The 17,623-nt window shown below is 44.3% G+C and overlaps 1 protein-coding gene and 1 long non-coding RNA gene across 2 annotated transcripts in view; one reads left to right on the top strand and one right to left on the bottom strand.

Moving 5' to 3' along the window:
• LOC130276345 (uncharacterized) overlaps window positions 1-11,697 on the bottom strand; it is an 80,900-nt gene extending 69,203 nt beyond the window's left edge. The window contains exon 1 of the long non-coding RNA XR_008845093.1: window positions 11,561-11,697. This is a non-coding gene — a long non-coding RNA (uncharacterized LOC130276345). The remainder of the gene's footprint in view (window positions 1-11,560) is intronic.
• A 6-nt stretch (window positions 11,698-11,703) lies between these two features.
• LOC130276344 (thyrotropin-releasing hormone receptor-like) overlaps window positions 11,704-17,623 on the top strand; it is a 105,802-nt gene continuing 99,882 nt past the window's right edge. Inside the window, exon 1 of the mRNA XM_056525577.1 lies at window positions 11,704-11,842. The gene's annotated coding sequence lies outside the window, so the exon portion shown is untranslated. The remainder of the gene's footprint in view (window positions 11,843-17,623) is intronic.

Raw genomic sequence — 17,623 nt, 5'->3', positions numbered from 1 at the left:
GTCAAACGCCAGTGGGGTGTAAATGCTCTTTGCACCCCTTATTAAATTCTGTAAGGTGTGTAGTTTCCAAAATGGGGTCACATGTGGGGGGGAGGTCCACTGTTCTGGCACCACGGGGGGCTTTGTAAACGCACAAGGCCCCCGACTTCTATTCCAACCAAATTCTCTCTCCTAAAGCTCAATGGCGCTCCTTCTCTTCTGAGCATTGTAGTGAGCAAGCAGAGCACTTGACGTCCACACATGGTGTATTTCCATACTCAGAAGAAATCGGGTTACAAATTTTGGGGGGCATTTTCCCCTATTACCCCTCGTAAAAATGTAAAATTTGGGGGGAAAAACTGCATTCTAGTGAAAACCTTTTTTTCTCATTTACACATTCGACTTTAACGAAAAGTCGTCAAACACTTGTGGGGTGTTAAGGCTCCCTGTACACCTTGTTAAGTTCCTTGAGGGGTGTAGTTTCCAAAATAGTATGACATGTGTTTTTTTTTTCTGTTCTGGCACCATAGGGGCCTCCTAAATCTGACATGCCCCCCTAAAACCATATCAGCAAAATTGGCTTTCCAAAAGCCAAATGTGACTCCTTCTCTTCTGAGCATTGTAGTGCGCCCGCAGAGCCCTTGACGTCCATACATGGGGTATTTCCATACTCAGAAGAGATGGGGTTACAAATTTTGGGGGACATTTTCTCCTATTACCCCTTGTAAAATGTAAAATTTGGGGGAAAACCAGCATTTTAGGGGAAAAAAAAATAATTTACACATCCAACTTTAACGAAAAGTCGTCAAACACCTGTGGGGTGTTAAGGCTCACTGGACCCCTTGTTACATTCCCTGTGGGGGGTAGCTTCCAAAATAGTATGCCATGTGGGTTATTTTTTGCTGTTCTGGCACCACAGGAGCTTCCTAAATGCGACATGCCCCCCTAAAACCATTTCAGCTAAATTTGCTTTCCAAAAGCCAAATGTGACTCCTTCTCTTCTGAGCATTGTAGTGTGCCCGCAGAGCATTTGATGTCCACACATGGGGTATTTCCATACTCAGAAGAGATGGGGTTACACATTTTGGGGGGCATTTTCTCCTATTTCCCCATGTAAAATGTAAAATTTGAGGGAAAACCAGCATTTTACTGAAAAAAAAAAATCATTTACACATCCAATTTTAACCAAAAGTCGTCAAACACCTGTGGGGTGTTAAGGCTCACTGGACCCATTGTTACATTCCCTGTGGGGTGTAGCTTTCAAAATAGTATGCCATGTGTTTTTTTTTTTTTTGCTGATCTGGCACCATCCTAAATGTGACATGCCCCTCAAAAACTATAAAAAAAAAACTCACTCTCCAAAATCCCATTGTTGCTCCTTCCCTTCTGAGCCCTCTAGTGCACCCACAGAGCACTTGACATACACATATGAGGTATTTCCTTACTCGAGAGAAATTGGGTTACACATTTTAGGGTGATTTCTCTCCTTTTACCCCTTGTAAAAATTCAAATACTGGTCTACATGACCAGAACATGCGAGTGTAAAAAAGTAAGATTTTGAATTTTCTCCTTCACTTTGCTGCTATTCCTGTGAAACACCTAAAGGGTTAACACACTTACTGGATGTCATTTTGAATACTTTGAGGGGTGCAGTTTTTATAATGTGGTCATTTATGGGGTATTTCTAATATGAAGGCCCCTCAAATCCACTTCAAAACTGAACTGGTCCCTGAAATTTAGTGAAAAACTGGAAAATTACTGCTGAACTTTGAAGCCCTCTGATGTCTTCCAAAAGTAAAAACATGTCAATTTTATGATGCAGTCATAAAGTAGACATATATTATATGTGAATCAATATATAATTTATTTGGGATGCCCATTTTCTTTATAAGCAGAGAGTTTCAATGTAAAAAAAATGGAAAATTTTAAAATTTTTCCTAAAATTTTGGAATTTTTCACCAAGAAATGATGCAAGTATCGATGAAATGTTACCACTATCATAAAGTAGAATATGTCATGAAAAAACTATCTCGGAATCAGAATAAAAAGTAAAAGCATCTAAGAGTTATTAATGCTTAAAATGACAGTGGTCAGATGTGCAAAAAATGGCCAGGTCCTTAAGGTGAAAATGGGCTGGGTGCTTAAGGGGTTAAGTCACCTGGTCACTGATACCTCCTGGGTAACAATCACATGACAACTCACATGGCAAACCGTCTTAAAGTGACAACGCTTACTTCACACAATACACAGTATAATACATAATAAACATATTGTTACGCTGAGCGCTCCGGGTCCCTGCTCCTCCCCGAAGCGCTCGCGGCGTTTCTCTCCCTGCAGCACCCCGGTCAGACCCGCTGACCGGGAGCGCTGCACTGACATTGCCGGCAGGGATGCGATTCGCATAGCGGGACGCGCCCGCCCGTGAATCGCATCCCAAGTCACTTACCTGTCCCGGTCGCCGGCTGTCATGCTCTGGCGCGCGCGGCTCCGCTCTCTAGGGCGCGCGCGCGCCAGCTCTCTGAAATTTAAAGGGCCAGTGCACCAATGATGGTGCCTGGTCCAATCACCCTGATTAGCTTGCACCTGTTCCATGCTCATATAACCTCACTTCCCCTGCACTCCCTCGCCGGATCTTGTTGCCTTGTGCCTTGAGAAAGCTATTACTGTGTTACCCATACTGTGTTCCTGACCTCCTGCTATTTCCATATTGACTACGAACCTTGCCGCCTGCCCCGACCTTCTGCTACGTCTGACCTTGTCTCTGCCTAGTCCTTCTGTCCCACGCCTTCTCAGCAGTCAGCGAGGTTGTGCCGTTGCCAGTGGATACGACCTGGTTGCTACTGCCGCAGCAAGACCATCCCGCTTTGCGGCGGGATCTGGTGAATACCAGTAGCTTCTTTGAACCGGTCCACCAGCACGGTCCACGCCAATCCCTCGCTGACACAGAGGATCCACTATCAGCTAGCCGAATCGTGACAGTAGATCCGGCCATGGATCCCGCTGAGGTCCCCCTGCCAGTTGTCGCTGACCTCACCACGGTGGTCGCCCAACAATCCCGACAGATCGCCCATCTAAGTCACCAGCTGTCGCAAGTGTCCACCATGGTACAGCAACTTCAGTCGCAGCTACAGCAGCTGCAACCGCAGCCACCATCTCCTGCACCTCCTCCTCAGCGAGTGGCCGCTCCTAACCTCCGCTTGTCCCTGCTGGACAAATTTGATGGGGACTCTAGACTCTGCAGTGGTTTTCTGTCACAATGTTCCCTACATTTGGAGATGTTGTCGGACCAATTTCCTACAGAACGGTCGAAGGTGGCTTTCGTGGTCAGTCTTCTGTCTGGGAAGGCTTTGTCTTGGGCCACACCGCTCTGGGACTGCGATGACCCTGTCACCGCCACTGTACACTCCTTCTTCTCTGAGGTTCGCAGTGTCTTCGAGGAACCAGCCCGAGCTTCTTCTGCCGAGACTGCCCTGCTGAACCTGGTCCAGGGTAATTCTTCAGTAGGCGAGTACGCCATCCGATTTCGTACTCTCGCTTCCGAATTATCTTGGAACAACGAGGCTCTCTGCGCGACCTTTAAAAAAGGCCTATCCAGTAACATCAAAGATGTGCTGGCCGCACGAGAGATTCCTGCCAACCTGCATGAACTTATCCATTTGGCCACCCGCATTGACATGCGTTTTTCGGAAAGACACCAGGAACTCCGCCAGGAAAAAGACCTTAATCCCTGGGCACCTCTCTCACGGTATCCCTTGCAATCTACCCCTGTGCCTCCCGCCGAGGAGCCTATGCAAGTAGATCGGTCTCGCCTGACTCTTGAAGAGAGGTCTCGCCGTAGGGATAAAAATCTATGTCTGTACTGCGCTAGTACCGAACATTTCTTGGTGGATTGCCCTATTCGTCCTCCACGTCTGGAAAATGCACGCACGCAACCTGCTCATGTGGGCCTGGCGTCTCTGGGTACGGAGTCTGCTTCTCCATGTCTCACTGTGCCCGTACGGATTTCTCCTTCTGCCAACTCCTCCTTCTCTGCCGTGGCCATCTTGGACTCTGGTTCTTCTGGAAATTTTATTCTGGCCTCTTTGCTTGATAGGTACTGCATCCCGGCGACCCGTCTTATCAAGCCGCTCCACATTTCTTCAGTCAACGGAGTCAAGTTGCACTGCACTGTGCGTTATCGCACAGTGCCCCTGCTTATGAACATTGGACCACATCTCGAGAAGATAGAATTTTTGGTTTTGCCCGGCTGCACATCTGAAGTCCTTCTCGGTCTGCCATGGCTCCAGCATCATTCTCCCACCCTTGATTGGACCACCGGGGAGATCAAGAATTGGGGTCCTGCTTGCCTCAAGAAATGCCTCACTTCTGCTCCCAGCCCCGCCTGTCGAGCCTCTGTGTCTCATCCTGTGCCTGATCTCCCCAAGGCTTATCAGGACTGTGACGTGCCTCCTCATAGCCCCCGTCCTGGTGACACTCTGCCCCGTGCCAAGCCTCACCCTCTGCCCCCCCTCCCCATTCCCACTCCTTCTGGACTGTCTGCCGTGCATGGGCATACCCAGGACTTCGCTGTCCCCCGGAGGGAGATTCTACAGTTGCTCCCGATGTCCTCGTCCTGTGTGGAGCGACATTCCGACAAAAAGAGGGGGAGACCTAAGGGGGGGGGTACTGTTACGCCGAGCGCTCCGGGTCCCTGCTCCTCCCTGAAGCGCTCGCGGCGTTTCTCTCCCTGCAGCGCCCCGGTCAGACCCGCTGACCGGGAGCGCTGCACTGACATTGCCGGCGGGGATGCGATTCGCATAGCGGGACGTGCCCGCCCGCGAATCGCATCCCAAGTCACTTACCTGTCCCGGTCCCCGTCTGTCATGCTCTGGCGCGCGCGGCTCCGCTCTCTAGGGCGCGCGCGCGCCAGCTCTCTGAGATTTAAAGAGCCAGAGCACCAACGATGGTGCCTGGTCCAATCACCCTGATTAGCTTGCACCTGTTCCATGCTCATATAACCTCTCTTCCCCTGCATTCCCTCGCCGGATCTTGTTGCCTTGTGCCTTGAGAAAGCTATTACTGTGTTACCCATACTGTGTTCCTGACCTCCTGCTATTTCCATATTGACTACGAACCTTGCCGCCTGCCCCGACCTTCAGCTACGTCTGACCTTGTCTCTGCCTAGTGCTTCTGTCCCACGCCTTCTCAGCAGTCAGCGAGGTTGTGCCGTTGCCAGTGGATACGACCTGGTTGCTACCGCCGCAGCAAGACCATCCCGCTTTGCGGCGGGCTCTGGTGAATACCAGTAGCTTCTTTGAAACGGTCCACCAGCACGGTCCACGCCAATCCCTCGCTGACACAGAGGATCCACTATCAGCAAGCCGAATCGTGACACATATTTACATGGGGGACAGATGCAAGGGGGGGCCCAGGGGACACTTAAGGGAGGCTGCCTGACAGGGCAGCAAGGGTATGGGGTAACACCTCATGTACTGGGCCACTACAAATAACTCAGTCAAAATGACAGCACTTAGGAGGAAAGAAACTTCAAGGAAAAAAGAAGACAGAAGAGTATATTAAAAATGTGTTATCTGGGAGTAGTGCTCCAATTTAATAAATAGGTGTAACCACTAGGGCAATTGTTAATATTTATAACAAAAATGTTACCACTAGGGGCAGAGTTCCAATGTATTATACAATCATAGTTGTAAATGTTTGCACCCCTGAAATCTTTCTTATTATTGGACATAATGTCACACCAAACTCCAAAAATGGGCTGGACAAAATTATTGGCACCCTTTCAAAATTGTGGAAAAATAAGATTGTTTTAAGCATGTGATGCTCCTTTAAACTCACCTGGGGCAAGTAACAGGTGTGGGCAACATAAAAATCACACCTGAAAGCAGATAAAAAGGAGAGAAGTTCACTAAGTATTTGCATTGTGTGTCTGTGTGTGACACACTAAACATGGACAACAGAAAGAGGAGAAGAGAACTGTCTGAGGACTTGACAACCAAAATTGTGGGAAAATATCAACAATCTCAAGGTTACAAGTCCATCTCCAGAGATCTAGATTTGCCTTTGTCCACAGTGCGCAACATTATGAAGAAGTTTGCAACCCATGGCACTGTAGCTAATCTCCCATGGACGGAAGAAAAAAATTGATGAAAGGTGTCAACACAGGATAGTCCGGATGGTGGATAAGCAGCCCCAAACAAGTTCAAAAGATATTTAAGCTGTCCTGCAGACTCAAGGAGAATCAGTGTCAGCGCGGACTATACGTCGACATTTAAATTAAATGAAACGCTATGGCAGGAGCCGCAGGAGGACCCACTGCTGACATAGAGACAAATTTTGCCAAAATGAACTTGAGTAAGCCAAACTCCTTCTGGGGAAATGTCTTGTGGACAGATGAAACCAAGATAAAAACTTTTTTGTAAAGTACATCATTCTACTGTTTACCGAAAACAGAATGAGGCCTACAAAGAAAAGAACACAGTACCTACAGTGAAATATGGTGAAGGTTCAATGATGTTTTGGGGTTGTTTTGCTGCCTCTGGCACTGGGTGTCTTGAATGTGTACAAGGCATCATGGATTTTGGGTCGCACTGTACAGCCCAGTGTCAGAAAGCTGGGTTTTGTCCAAGATCTTGGGTCTTCCAGCAGTACATTGCCCCCAAACATAAGTCAAAAAGCACCCAGAAATGGATGGCAACAAAGTGCTGGAAAGTTCTGAAGTGGCCAGCAATGAGTCCAGATCTAAATCCCATTGAACACCTGTGGAGGGATCTTAAAATTGCTGTTGGGAAAAGGCGCCCTTCCAATAAGAGAGACTTTTGCAAAGGAAGAGTGGTCCAACATTCCGGCTGAGAGGTGTAAGAAGCTTATTAATGGTTATAGGAAGTGACTGATTTCAGTTATTTTTTCCAAAGGGTGTGCACCAAATATTAAGTTAAGGGTGTCAATAATTTTGTTCAGCCCATTTTTGGAGTTTGGTGTGACATTATGTCCAATTAGCTTTTTTTCCTCCCTTTTTTGGTTTAGTTCCAATACACACAAAGCAAATAAACATCTGTATAGCAAAACATGTGACCTCTGGGGCAGTGTTTCAATGTATTACATAGGTGTGACCACTAGGGGTCACACCTTTGAAAAAAAATGTCATGATGGCTCAAAGAATATACTGTACAGACTTGGAAGGTTATATACAGTACTGTCAAAGTTATATTAAAAAGTTATATATTAAAATATTCAAAGTTATTGGGGGATATTTATCAAAGTTGTCACGCATCAATATAGACCAAACTACAGAGGGTTAGGTTGGTCTATTGTGCGCCTAATTTATCAAAAGTCGCACGGCTCTTGATAAATTCTGCGCACGGACTTCGGGATCTATGCTTTAGTCTATATTTAAAGGGTAGCTCCCACCATCCTATTTTTTTTTTTTGCTAGCCCGTTCCCCCCCCCCGTTACGGCACTAGCCCGTTCCCTCCTCTCCCCTTCCCCGCCCAGCATACCCCGTTCCCTCATTACACTGCAGTCACTGCAGAGTCCGGCAGTGGGCGTGCAGGGACAGCGGCGGTAACAAGGCGGCGGCGGCGATGTGCGGGAGAGGAGTGGCCTCCCAGTCAGTGGCCGGGGAGCCAATGCTCTCGCTCCCGCCTGTCTGATTGACAGGCAGGGAGCGAGTGCAGCCTAACTGAAAAAGGACTGATTGCCACTCTAAAATCAGTCCTTTTTCAGTAGCCGGTTTTTAAATGTAAATGAAATCTTTTTAATGAAAAAAAAATAATAAAAGTATATTAGAGATATGTTGTAGTACATAAGTACTACAACATATCAAAAAATAAAGTTGGTGACAGTGCCCATTTAAACCTGCTCCAACATGGTCTGACATTTCAGCGTACTTTCAGCTGAAGCGACTTGTTGCTGAAAAGTCACTTTTGATAAATTCAGCACCAATGCATTTTTCTGTCTAAAATGGACTAGAATGCATCATGTTCTAAAAATCCTCAAAAGCAAAAGTCGCAGAAAAGTTGCACATATTTAGACTGCGACTTTCTGTGCGACAAATTTAGACAGGAAAAAACAGTCTAAATCCTTTGATAAATATCCCCCATTGAGTAGTCTTCTGTTCAACAAGCGAGGTGTCTGGTCTTGGAGCTGATGTGTTTGAAGCACAAAAATGGACAAGAGTAACAAAATGAGCAGCTTTGGCAAAGGACAAATTGCAGTTGCTTCACGACTAGATCAGAGCATCTTCAAAACAGCATTTCATGTGGTGTGGTGGTCCCTATATTCATTGGTCAGTACCTTCCAAAAGTGGTCCAAGGAAGAAACACTGTTGAGCACCTAATTTATTAGGTGAAGGCTAGGGGGTGGGGGGGCTATGGGTTGCTAGAGAAGCCCGAGGCCTTACCATGTCCTCGGAATCTTCACTGGCTCTGTGATTGCTTAGGGCTCCCTTTGGCAGTCCTTAGCAATCGAGCATAGATTTCATGGATCAATGTAATGCAATTGCATTACATTGATCTATGTAAGCCATCTCATGATGGCTTATCATAGGCCCCTGGGGAGGCCATAAAGTGTGTATAAAAATAGTAAAAAAAAATGTTTTTAAAAATGTTAATAAAAAAAAAAAAATAAAACACTGTACAAACAAAATAAAATACACATATTTGGTATAGACACGAGCGTAATTGTCCGAACGATTACATTTTTATGTTTCTGATCCTGCACGATGAACGGCGTAAAGGCAAAAAAGTTCCAAACACCAAAATTGCAGATTTTTGATTACATTATATATAAAAAAAAAATCATAAAAAGTGATCAAAAAGCCAGAACTATACAAAAGTGGTACTATTAAAAACTACAACTCATGGTGCAAAAAAAAATAAAAAATAATAGAACAGCTCCGTAGGTTGAAAAATAAAAAAAGTTATAGGGGAGAAAACATGGTAATGAACAAAGTTTTCTTTTATTTCTCAAGCCTAAATTTTTTTTTAGCCATAAAACGAAACAAAAATGATTTAAGTTTGGTATTCTTGGAATCGTACTGACCAATAGAATAAAGATAGAATGTCAGATTTACCATATTTTAAACTTGTAAAAATTATTGCCCTACAAAATTGTGCAATTCCATATTTTTTTACATTTTGCCCTACATATCATTTTTTTTCTGGCTTTGTAATACATTGTATGATTTAAAAAAAAGTCTGTAAGTGGAAAGTACAACTCGCCATGCAGTATATCAGCCCTAGTACTACTCTGTCAGTCGCAAAAATTAAAAAGTTATGGGTAAGAAGGTAAGGAGGAAAGAAACGTGAGCCAGAAAAAAAAATTAGCTGGGTCATGAAGGGGTTAAAGCTGGCTATAATAGAAATGCTTCAGGATATATTTACAGCGCTTTGGAGCTTGCTGTGTATGGGGCAGATTAGACATAGAAAGGTTCCATGTAGACCCCCTGTCCACGGAAAAGGTCCACAGTAGGCACATGAGCATCAAATGCGGACCATGGAATAGTGGAAGAAGGTGGCCTGGTCTGATGAATCACATTTTTTACATCATGTGTGCATGTGTTGCTTGCCTGGGAATGAGATGGCACCAGAATGTTCTATGGGAAGAAGGCAAGCCAACAGTGTGATGGTCTGGGCAATGTTCTTTGACATGTATCAACTACATACATAAAAAGCAGGTATACCCTTTATGGCAGTGGTATTCCATAGTGGCAGTGGCCTCTTGCAGCAGAATAATGCTTCCTGCCACACTGCAAAAAATGTTTTACGTATGGTTTAAGAACCATGACAAGAGCGTTTAAGGTGTTGACGTTGCTTCCAAATACCCAATTACCCAAAAATAGGTCTGAACCCTAGAGCCCAGCTTCGTGATGTGCAGAACTGTCGGTAATGGCTTGGTGCCTAATACCATAAGACACCTACAAGGGTATTGTGGAGATCATCCCTCAATAGATCAGACTTATTTACATGGTCAAAGAGGGACGTATACAAATATAATGTTATGGTTGATGAATGTGCATGGCCACCATTTCTGCTCCTACATGCCACTCTGGAATGGCAAATCTGCCTAGTTATGGAGCAACATATGAGTGTAGGTTGATGTAACTATACAGTCAATGGTCTGAGAAAGCTGAGTGACAACCACTGTGGGAGCTATAATGTCGCCATTGTGGTTGTCATTTTCCCAGAAGCATATTTGCATAGTTATTGTAGACTTGTTTGATACTGTTCTTATCTTTTTCTAGCACCCCCTAGCTTCTGAATACAGCTGGGGAAAAAAAATATATATAAATTTATTACCAAAGAGCAAAACACATAAATGAGACTTTTATTCCAAGTTAAACCTTTTGGAACCAGAATTATTTATGGTGTGGAAAGGGTTAACTCCGTCGCATTTGCATAAGATAGCGTGCTCTGGAAATAGAATTATTGATCTCAAGTATACAAAAAGAAAAGCTCAGCACAGGGGACCTAGGGAAAGTTCAGTACCAGGGACAGCGAAGCGTTAAACAAGTCTGTACAGGACCAGGAGCTCAACTAGAATTTCGGGTGCGTTCACACGACCGTCTGTCCCCCCCCCCCCCCCCCCCCGTTTAGGTTCCGTTGTTGCTGCTTGTAAACGGATTACAAAAGGTTGTAAAATAATCGCATTGACCCCATTGGGATTTTTTTTTACAATCATTTCACATCCGTTTGCACCCGTCTGCACTCATTTCCGTCTTTTTTCTTTTTACGGGAGAAAAGACGGTGCATGCGGTATTTTTTCTCCCGTCAAAGAAATAGACGAAAAAACAGATAAAGCAAATTTAACATTGAAGTCTATGGAAAACGGATGAGCCTTTAATGTCATCCGTTTGCATCCATTTCTTCAATCTGTTTTTTGATCCGTTTTTATTTCTGAGCATGCCCAGAACAAAAAAAAATTTGGGGGGGGGGGGTTTATTAACTGAACAATAACACATTCAAATGGATAACATCCATTTGCCTCCATTATTGTCCTTTTTTTTTTAAGTCCGTTTTTTTTTTTTGACTGGAGAAGAACGGGACAGGTCTAGACGGCCGTGTGAACGCAGCCTTACATGTAATACCGGGTGGAATGTCAACTGGAAGGAGATCACTAGGTACCTCAGCTGCTTCCAAAGATCTTAGGAGGCCAGATCTGTTAATCATCCATTCATTATAGACGAATATAGGGACTGTACACCAGGTGGGGCTCTCAGGTAGGAGGAATAAGATCACTAAGGTCTATGAACAGCTACAGAATCTTCTAGGAGAGCAGATCTGTCAATCACCCATCCACTACAGCGGAGGCTAACTCATTGTTTCCCAACCAGGGTGCCTCCAGCTGTTGCAAAACTACAACTCCCAGCATGCGCAGACAGCCGTTGGCTGTCCGGGCATGCTGGGAGTTGTAGTTTCGCAACGGTTGGAAGCACCCTGGCTGGGAAACACTGGGCTAAGTGATCCTAAAGCCCTTGAGTGACAGGTCATACCCTACCTAAACAATAGAAGTCAGTATTGTGCTGCCAGCACCACATCCTGTTACAATCCTTTATGTTATACAGTGCATGTTATATGGAACATACCCCCACACACATTATGTGCTCTCTGGTCTTACAGATTAATCCCCTGCCATCTCAGGAGTGACCCCCTGATTGAGAATGCTGAAGGGAGGGGATGAGGACTCTGTGCTGCTATAGGCTGCTGAGGAGGAGAGAGGAACCATCAGCTGGTGTAAAGCCCTCTTATAACTGTCAGCTTGGAGCATGAGGACAGAGAGGGAGAACTAGGGGAGCAGGCAGCAGCTGAGAACCCAACACATCCTCAGCTCTAATGTATCTACACCCTACATGCACAACAAACCCCAGGTAAGTCATATTAAAGTTTCCATCAGTCCCAATGCATTTTTATGCTCCTACAAAACTCACCACAACCAGCAACCTGTGCAGCAACCAGCAACCTTGTTTGATGCTAAAATTCTGTGGAGTTTTTATCATATATTCAAGTCATTCCCAACCAGTGTGTCTCCAGCTGTTGCAAAACTACAATTCCCAGTATGCCCGGACAGCCGAAGGCTGTCCGGGCATGCTGGGAGTTGTAATTTTGCAACAGCTGAAGGCACACTGGTTGGAAAAGACTGATATATTCATTTATTTTTGTTGGGAATTTTTTTTTACTTTATATTTATATATATATATATATATATATATATATATATATATATATATATATATTTTTTTTTTTAACCCCAGCCCCCTCCTCTAGCCGTTTTTTGCACATAGCGAGCTCAAAAAGAGACGTAGATCCGACCATAATTATTTTTGCCATTTTCACCCCCTCCCCTCAAGCCCATCAAGCTGCTTTATGGAAAGAGCTGGAATTGTTTTAGGCTCTTGCTGTGATAAAACACAGAGTATGTGAGTATTTGCCATGAGCGCGGCAGCTCTAGCTCTCTAACATTATAGCAGGTAACACTGGGTTTATTATGCTGGAATGTGATTCATTCCTACTATTACCAGACTGGCATTACCCTACGGAGACGCAACAGGCTCTATTTTACCTTATAGAAAGGAACACAGCATATATTTCCACTTTGAAGCTGTTTCCCTGGATAATCATCACCCCCGGGGGCATCAGTGTGATGGTACTATCCAGCTCTGTGTTGTTATTTTACCCTATGGGGCATCTTCTTCCAGTTAAACTGAGTCACCACCAGTCATCATTGGACATGCAGGGAAAAATGATTACACTATAAAAAAAGATGTATGCTGAAAATAATGAACTTTACTAAGACAAGACAAGTCTAGCCAGAATTTTAGACAGTCAGTGCACAGTTCACACCAGGTTAATGCCACTATGGCAGTGTTTCCTAACCAGGGTGCCTCCAGCTGTTGCAAAACTACAACTCCCAACATGCCCGGACAGCTGTTGCTAAGCCGTTGAAAGGACTTGTAGTTCCACAATAGATGGAGAACCTCGAAGTGCAGTGTATCTCAACCAGGGTGCCCCCAGCTGTTGCTAAACTACAACTCCCATCACCGAGCATAATGGCAGTTGTAGTTTAGCAACAGCTGGAGGCACCCTGGTTGACAAACACTGCACTACGGGGTTCTCTATCTATTGTGGAACTACAAGTCCTTTCGTGCCCCCCCGATACTCTATACCTGGAACAGTGGAAATGAAATAAATAATCTCAGGATGTTAGTCTTAGAATCTCAGGAGCAGAATTTTTTTTAGATGCCTTAGGGTTCACACAGAGTAGTAATTCCTCGTGAATTTTCCACTGAAAAAAATTGAGCATCTCATCTGGCCATAGACTATAATGTATTTTGCACTTTTCAGTTTACACTGCGCAAAGTCCGCTCGCGGAATTCCGTGGCGGAATTCCTCTCCGCTTGAAGAAAGAGTATGTTCATTCTTCAAGCGGAATCCGCGAGCAGAATCCCATTGAAGTCAATAGAAAAAAAAATTCCACCCGACACCGATTTCACACATATTTGCACGAAAATTCAGCACGGAAAAAATAATTAAAAAGGGAAATTCTAATTGGTGGTTGTAATGCAGCAAAAAAACAAAAAAAACTGCTTCCTCCTACATTTTCCACGTGGAATTCCGCGTCAATTCCACGCAATTTTCATGCGAATAAAAAAACTTACATTTTGCACCGGAATTTTTACGTGAGGATTCCTCTCCAATTACTCAGTGTGAACTTAAAGGGAATTCCTATATTTCACTTACGTCTGAAAACATGGAGAGGTTGATCAAGTGATAGTCGTAGATCGAGCGATAGTCTGAGTCATTGTAGAGACACCGAGAGGGTTTCCTGTTCATTTTACTTTCATAGACAACCTATAGCCCACTACTATTCTGCTGTGGAGTGGGGAATCCTTATTGTTTAACAATGTTGTTAATCTTTGCACAATGGAAACAGATCAATATCATCAAACATCATCTGCAGCTCCACTCTACCCCTGTGACTCATATTAGTAGGCATTGTTAAAGGGGAACTCCGGAGGAAAAAAATTGTTTTCAAATCAACTGGTGCAAGAAAGTTAAACAGATTTGTAAACTACTTCTATTAAAAAAAATCTTAATCCTTCCAGTACTTATCAGCTGCTGTATACTACAGAGAAATTAGTGAATTTCTGTTCTGTCGGACCCCTCTGTCTCTCGGCTGACACCTCTGTCCTTGTCAGGAACTGTCCAGAGGAGTAGAGGATTTCGATGGGGATTTGCTTCTAATCTGGACAATTCCTGACTCGGACAGAGGTGTCAGCAGAGATCACTGTGGTCAGACAGAACAGAAATTCACTAATTTCTCTGTAGTATACAGCAGCTGATAAGTACTGGAAGGATTAAGATTTTTTAATAGAAGTAATTAACAAATCTCTTTAACATTCAGGTACCAGTTGATTTGAAAACATTTGTTTTCTACTTGTTTCCACCGAAGTTCCCCTTTAAGCTGCCAGCAGTCATATGAATAACAGTTCTGTCCACAGCTATAATTTCTGATTCCTCAGTTAACTTACACAAGTGTTTTATTTCATCAAGGGGATTGAAATGCCAGACAACACAAGCAGTGCTTATCTGATGGCGAGCAAAGCCATGGGTTAATTTTTTTCTTCCATAGCAAGAGGTGTAACTATACAGGGTGTAGAAATTACAGGCACACTTAGGATCTATAGTCAGAGGGGCTCCGCTAGTAAATATAAATATACCCCATTAAAGGTCCATGTACATTTACAATTTATTGCCATAATTCTCTCATTTCTTTTCCATCATAATAATAATCTGCCAGTGTTACCAAAGTGGAAGCTAAACAATAAAACGATTGCTTATCAGTTCTAATGGCATAAAGTAATTGTTCTCAGTGGCACCAACAATCAATGTAAATGCTGCTCATAACATTGCTGCCCAGCACACAGCCAGGTTATGTTCTACTAGAATCTGGAATTAGTATATATATATATATATATATATATATATATATATACAGATATATATAGAATAGTCATACCCCAAATATTAAAAAATACAGTGACTAAATATTACTAATATATTGTGTATGCATAACACCCCCATACAATGACTAAATAACCCTAACCTATCATGACTGGATAACGCTACTATACTCTGACTGCATGGCTACACTATACTTTAACTGGATAATACCACTGTACAGTAACTAGACAACACCACAAGAAAGTTACTAAATAATACCATTCTACAATGATGACATACCATGATTGAATAACACTACTATACTGTTAATATATAATACACCACACTGTGAATGGATACTACCACCACAAAAATGGATAATGCCACCATCCTGTTTCCATGGAATCCATGAATGTGAGCATATTGTGGACATACATGGGACCAAATAGAGATTACATTTGGGACCAGTAGTTCAGTTTTTTGACCTGGTCCTGGTGATAATACTTGCTATCCATAAACACAACTTCTTCTGCCCCCATATTACCTCTAGCTTTGCTCTTTTCCATGTAAAGTAAGTAAGAAGCCAAGTCTCTTTTCTGTCACCTCTTAGTGTTTTCACCTAAATTCCATCCCAACTATCACACCATAACACCATCACCCTGTAAGCACCTTGCCTGTCTTTTCCAAGCTTCAGCACCCTCCCTGTCACCCTAATCTAAACATCCATTCTGTTTCCACCAAATCTCAGCCCTCTCCCTGTCACCCTTAATCCTAGCTTCCACCCTGTCTGCTCACTCAAAGTCTCTGCACCTTTCCACCCTGCCCCCAGGAAATCTCAGTACCCCCCTGTTACCCTAGTCTAAACATCCATTCTGTCTCCACCAAATCTCAGTCCCCTTTTTTTGACCCTAGTCTAAAAATCCACTCTTTCTCCACCAAGTCTCAGCCCCTTCCCTATCACCCTAGTCTAAACATCCACCGTGTCCCCAGCAAATTTCAGGCCTCTCCCTGTCACCCTTGTCTAAGGATCTACTCTGTCTCCATTAAATCTGAGCCCTCTTCCGTCACCCCTAATACTAGCTTCCAACTTGTCTGCTCAAAGTTTCGGCCCCTTTCTACTCACCATTAGTCTTAACATTCACTCTGCCCCAGCAAATCACAGCTCCCTCCCTGTCACCTTAGTCTAATCCTCCACTCTGTCTCCACCAAAACTCAGCCCCCTCCCTGTTACCCTTGTCTAAACATCCACTTTGTCTCCAGCAAATCTGAGCCCCTCCCTGTCACCCCTTATCCTAGCTTCCAACCTGTCTGCTCAAAGTCTTTGCCCCTTTCCAGTCACCACAATTCTAAAAATCCACCCTGTCCTCAGAAAATCTCAGCCCTCTACCTGTCACCCTAGTCTAAACATCTACTATGTCTCCACCAAATCTCAGCCCCCTCCATGTCACCCTCAATTCTAGCTTCCAACCTGTCTGCTCAAAGTCTCTGCCTCTAATCAATCAACACTGTTCTAAGCATCCACCTTGTTTCCAGCAAATCTCAGCCCCCCTTTCTGTCACCCTAGTCTAAACATCCTCTTTGTCTCCAACAAATCTCAATCCTTTTCCCTGTCACCTCTACTCCTAGCTTCCACCCGGTCTGCTTAAAGTCTTTGCCCATTTCAGTCGCCACTAGTCTAAACATCCACTCTACCCTCGGTAAATCTCAGCCCCCTCTCTTTCACCCTAGTCTGAACATCCACTCTGCCTTCATAATATCTGTCACCCTAGTCTAAATATCCACTCTATCTCCACAGAATCACAGCCCCCTCTCTGTCAATCTTAATCCTAGCTTCAAACCTGCCTGCTCAAAGTCTCAGCCCTTTCCAGTCACCTCTAGTCTAAACATCCACTCTGTCCCCAGCAAATCTTAGACCCCTTTCTGTCACCCTAGTCTAAACCTCCAGTCTGTCTCAGCCAAATCTTAGCCCCCCGTCACCCTAGTCTAAACATCCACTCTGTCTCCACCAAATCTCAGCCCCTTATCTGTCATCCCTAATCTTAGCTTCCAACCTGTCTGCTCAAAGTCTCTTCCCCTTTCCAGTCACCACTTGTCTAAACATCCACTCTGTCCCTAGCAAATCTCAGCCCCCTCTCCACCGAATTTTAGCCCCCCTGTCACCCTAGTCTAAATATCCACTCTGTCTCCACCAAATCTCAGCCCCCTCCCTGTCACCCTTAATCCTAGCTTCCACCCTGTCTGCTCAAAGTCTGCCCATTTCCAGTCACCAAAAGTCTAAACATTCACCCTATCCCAAGCAAATCTCAGCCCCCTTTCTGTCACCCTAGTCTAAACCTTCAGTCAGTTTCCACTGAATCTTAGCCCCCCTGTCACTCTAGCCTAAACATGCACTCTCTCTCTTCACCAAATCTTAGCCTCCTCTCTGTCACCCCTAATCTTAGCTTCCAACCTGTCTGAACAAAGTCTCAGCCCCTTTCCATTCACCTTTAGTCTAAGCATCCACTTTGTATCCAGAAAATCTCAGCCTTGGGAGGCTATCAACCTAGTCTAAAAATCCACTCTGTCTCCACCAAATCTCAGCCCTCTTCCTGCCAACCCTAATACTAGCTTCCAACCTATCTACTCAAAGTCTCTACACCTTTCTAGTCACCACTATTCTAAACATTCACCATATCCCCAGGAAATCTCATCCCTCCTCCCTTTCACCC

The sequence above is a fragment of the Hyla sarda genome, chromosome 6, assembly GCF_029499605.1.
Source record: "Hyla sarda isolate aHylSar1 chromosome 6, aHylSar1.hap1, whole genome shotgun sequence".
Lineage (NCBI taxonomy): Eukaryota > Metazoa > Chordata > Amphibia > Anura > Hylidae > Hyla > Hyla sarda.
This window is presented reverse-complemented; position numbering and strand designations above follow the sequence as displayed.